Source organism: Desmodus rotundus, chromosome 4 (genome assembly GCF_022682495.2).
Source record: "Desmodus rotundus isolate HL8 chromosome 4, HLdesRot8A.1, whole genome shotgun sequence".
NCBI lineage: Eukaryota > Metazoa > Chordata > Mammalia > Chiroptera > Phyllostomidae > Desmodus > Desmodus rotundus.
This window is the reverse complement of record NC_071390.1, coordinates 142,919,155-142,924,267: the sequence shown is the minus strand read 5'-3', so window position 1 is coordinate 142,924,267 and position 5,113 is coordinate 142,919,155. Positions and strand designations below refer to the sequence as shown.

At 37.7% G+C, this 5,113-nt stretch overlaps 1 non-coding gene across 1 annotated transcript; it reads right to left on the bottom strand.

The window, feature by feature from the left end:
* Positions 1-2,822: 2,822 nt before the first annotated feature.
* Positions 2,823-2,928, bottom strand: LOC112319679 (U6 spliceosomal RNA). The gene has a single exon (XR_002976352.1). It is a non-coding gene; the product is annotated as a U6 spliceosomal RNA (small nuclear RNA).
* Positions 2,929-5,113: the final 2,185 nt, after the last annotated feature.

The following is a 5,113-nucleotide window of genomic DNA, read 5'->3' as shown; positions in this document are numbered from 1 at the left end:
GGACTATATTATGTTTTCTTCTTTTGAAAATCTTTACACTATTGAATTCTCTTCCGATTTTCCAAAATCTCAATATAATGGTCCTACCCTGCCTTTAGTCAATTTCCCAAGTATTGATTATTTAAAAGAGCTACTTTATTCCATAAACTAATCTCATTTTCTGCTCTACCATTGGAAAGAACGTAATCTCAGGTTTCTGATGCAATTGACCTTTACTTTTAAAGACTAAGGCTAGAACGTCCTTTCCTTAATAATGTCACCTATATCATTTCATTCCCTATTAAGAGAGAAGGAACAATTTTCCGAGTTTTTTTGGTCACATTTATTCTGAATTCATTACAATTAAACAAGGAATAATCTGACTTATTTTTTAACTAACTGTGAGGAAAAAGGCTGCATAAGTAAAAAAATAAGCAAGATTACAAGGATAATAACTGGCTTACCTAAGATAAGAACTTTCAGCAACTTTATGAGAATACATTTGGTTACAATTAATATAAAACCATAAATACATCACTGATGGGAATGTAAAATGATACAAGTACTTTGGAAAACAGTTTGCCAGTTTCATAAAAACTTAAACACAGAGTTACCATATGACCCAGCCATTTCCCTCGTAGATGTCCACCCAACAGAAATGAAAACATATGTCTGCCCAGAAACTTGCACGCCAGTGTTCATAGCAGTATTACTCATGAAACGCAAAGCTGGAAACACTCCAGAAGCCTATCAGCTAGTGAATGGGCAAATTGAGGTACATCCATACAATATATCAATAAAAAGGAGAGAAGTGCTGATACATTCCATAACACGAATGAACCTCAAAAGCATTTGTGTTTAATAGATATTAAAATTAATATGGTTTTAAAAAGCAGCTGTGCTTAGTGACAGAAACCAGACACACAAGACTACATATTGTATAATTCCATTGATGTGAAATTTATAGAGGGAGGAAAACGATAGAAACAGAACACAGACCAGGGGTTGCCTTGGGCAGAGATGGGAGTGGGGATGATCTGCAGGCGGGCGTGGAGGTGACGTCAGGGGTCTAAAAGCGGGGAATGGTGATGTTTGCACAACTGTATGGATTTACTCAGACTCATCTAGCTGCCATTTAAAATATGTGAATTTCTACCACATAAATTATATGTGAATAAAGCTGTTTTTTAAAAGAACATATCTAATAACAGGAAAAATCTATGATCATGTATTTAACTTTACAAAAGGAAACACAGGAAGAATCAGGCAAAAACCTTAAAGTTGGTTACCTATAAGAGGAATGTGGTTGTAAGGATTTGGGAGGGAGGGGCATTTATACAGATATAAAATGGAGAACAAACTGAAACAAATCAGTCCAGTTAGATTTCAAATGAATCGCATAACAACAGATAAGGAAAATAGAAAAAGAAAGACCTAATCTGAGCAAGTATATGAGTACAGTATTTAACATTATATACCCTTATTTTGTGGTGCAAAAATGGGACACGGAGGAAATTACAAACGAATCCTGAACTCTTTTCAATACATTTGTTTTGCGTGCAGGCAAGGATGAAACGACTCTGAAACTATTTCAGATGTGTGATGCAGCTGAGCAAAGAAGTAAACATATTTTGGGGAGGGATCCAAGATTATCACCAGAAAAACACACACACACACACAAATATGGAATAGAAGAAGGCAAGAAAAATCCCTGTGGGGATAGATGAAAATTAAAATTATCGCTGTGAATTCATGATTTCTAAAATATGTTCACATGTGCATGTGTTTACCTATGTATATGCATATATGTCTCTGTATATTTATATGTATGTACGTGTCTGTATAAACAGCCATAGATTTTCTAGTTCACACAACTGGAAAGTACAAAAAGCGAAGATGCCTCAGAAGCAATGAGCACGCTTCACACCCAGATCCTGACTTTAATACTTTTCCCTGTTGTAATGAGCCACGACTCTTCATAGAAATGGCTGAATTTAGGTCTGGGCCAGGTAGGTACAAGAAAAGCCTGGAAAAATCTCCTGATGTCGGATGCTAAGGAGATGTGCAACATGATTGACAGGGAGAGTGTCACACATCATATGGGCCAGGAGCCAGCTTGTAGCAGCTCTACTGGCCAAATCTGGGAAAACCTGAACAGCAAAATAATCAAATACAGTAGCAAATAGAAAGAGTTCCTGCTTAAAATATAATAGTAAGTGCCCAATGGTAAATAGGGAGAAAGTCCTAGAGTTGGAAAATAACCATTTGCAAGCATCATAGTAAAGATCAGTTCAGCAGAAATCATGAATGGACACTGAATCCAGATAGAAATTTTGATGAAGAGCAGAATATTTGCATAAATTTAAAGTGTCTCCCCACAGATTGCATATATATCTGTATAATAGATATATAGAAAACATATCTATCTATCTATTATAAATATATAGAAAATGTATCTATATATTTAAAAAATGAGATATATAACAGATGCATAAAGAGATATGTATGAGAGCAAGAGAGATAAAGCAAATAGATGAATTGTTTATAGTAGGTGAATCTGGGTAAACAGTATAGAGATATTTTTGGTTACACTCTTATTCATGCAAGTTATCTATGTTTGAAATAATTTCCAAATAAAAAGTTTAAAAACTGAAAAAACCCCAATAATCTGAAAGTCGCCCTTCATCCCCAACTCCTCTTCCCTGGAGTAGGTCAGTGTTAACAGTTCCGTTTGTATATTTCTGGATGTTTTCTATGCATTATTTTATTGTGGTTAAGTATACATAATGTAACATTTACGGTGTTAACCATTTTTAAGTGCAGAGCTCAGTGCATCGGGCACATAAAAAGTGGAATGCTTCTGAACTTGCATGTTGTCCTTGTGCAAGGCCCATGCCGATCTTCTCTGCAGCGTTCCGATTTCAGCATGTGTGCTGCCAGAGCAAGCACTCGGTGAGTTTAAAAGTATATATTTCAATATTATCAATGTAATCATACTGTAAAAAATAAAAAAAGGAAAAGAAAACAATGAAGGTGAAAGACAGACTTCCCTTGCAAAACAAAGACAAAAAGTTTTGTGACCAGTAAAACCACAGGCATGTCTAAGAAAGCTCTTCAAGCAGAAGGAAAATAAGAACAAGTAGAAATTTTAACCTACACAAAGGAATAGAAAATGCAGAAATGGTAAATATATGGGTAAATATAAAAACATTCTTTCTCCAATTTAATTTCTTTAGAAGATACTTGACAATTTTAAGCAAATCCAATAAATTATGTGGGGTTCATAACATATGTAGAAGTAAAATATACAACAATTACAAAAGGGACAAGGGGAGGAAAGTGAAGATATGAATAAGGGAATGGGTGAAGAGGTGAGGGGATCAAGGAGTACAAATTGGTAGTTACGGAATAGCCATGGGATATAAAGTACAGTACAGGAAATGGAGTAGCCAAAGAACTTCCATGCATGGCCTATAGACATGAACAATGGTGTGGGAATGGCCTGAAGGAGTGGAGGGGTTTGGGTGGAGAAAGGCAAAATGGGAAAAATTGAGACTGTAAATTAAAACTGTAATAGCATAATCAATAAAATATAATTTGAAAAAATAAAATTTTAAAACTGGCAATAACATATCTATAAGGACATGAAGCAACTGAAACTCTCATGCACAGCTGATAGGAGTGGAAAATAGTCCAGCCACTTTGGAAAACAGCTTCTCATGAAATTAAATACATATTTAGCGTGTGACCCCACAATTCCATTTCTGGATATTAACCCAAGAGAAATAAAAATGTATATTCACATAAAGACATGAATAATCATAATAGCTTTGTTCTTAATAGTCCAAAACTGGAAACACACCTAACATCATCAACAACTTAATGAAGGAAGAAGTTATGGACAGTGCCTGGCAATGTAAAGGGAAAAATCTTCTGAAATATACAACAACACACCACACTGAAACTGTTCTTGTTTCTGTTCTTTTGCCCCCTTAGCTGCCTCCCACACACCTCTGCCACTATAAACTCCTTGAGATCAGGAGCTGTTTCCTCTTTTTCATCACACTCACGGTGCCTCACGCAGGGCCTGGCTCAGAGTGAGTGCCCACTAATTAATCATTTATTGAATAAAAGAATGCTATTGCTTTTTAATGTTCATGAGTTACTTACTTTGCCAAATAAGTTCATATAATTAGGGCATTGGGTTCTTTACTCATGCACTGCTGCGATGAAGAGCAGTCTCCATTTTGACCTCTGGATGCGTTTACAGGGCTTAGTGAAAGCTTCTGTGCTCCTGCTCCGTGCTTCTCTCCTCCTGGTCCTTGAGAGGTTTGAGCGCAAGTTTCTTCCAACCCTACTTTAGGCTCAGACACAGCCCCAACCCTAGCCCCAGCCCCAGTGTTTGAATTATATGCTCCTTTGGCCAGGCTTTAGGAGCCAGCTTGCAATTTGGCTGTTGCAATGTGTTCTGGCTCTTTTGAGTGTGGTTTGGGCTTATTGATATTCATGAGTTTGCAAAGAGGACGCTGTCTCACTAGGGAGGGCAGGCAGTGGAAGAAGGGCCCTTCCCTGGTCACTGTGGCTCTGAGAATAGCCAGATGCTTCATGAGGAATTCCTTGGGTTTACTTCCAGATGGAACAAATTTTTCAACCTTGAGCTCTGGGTGTTTTGGCCTCCAGAGACGAGTGTCCAGAAGCCCATGCCACCCTGAAAGACATAAAGGAAGTTTTCACCTCTCTTGGGGCCCCTGATGTGTTGTACATTGAGTTAAAAATGTGTTCCCAAACCCGGCATCCCACAGCAGCTAAGAAGAACGCCGGAGCAGAGGGTAATGTCCGAGGTGGCAGAGGTTGCTGCAGTTCCACGGGCCAGCAGCCAAGGAGACTGTTTGTTCTTGGAATAGATTACTATTTCTGCTTTTTTTCCCCTTATGGTTGGGTCATGGAGTCATAATACAAGCATGTCCTTGCTTTCCTTAATTCAATTAATCCGTTTTCCAGAATAAGCACTCTTAGCTCCTTGTTTGATTTCATTAACTGGTATGTGCATGTGTGTGTGTAAACAATATAGGGGTTTAACCTATATGTGCCACACTTTCAGGGAGCTGCAGTGTATAAAGGCCTCCTGCTGGCT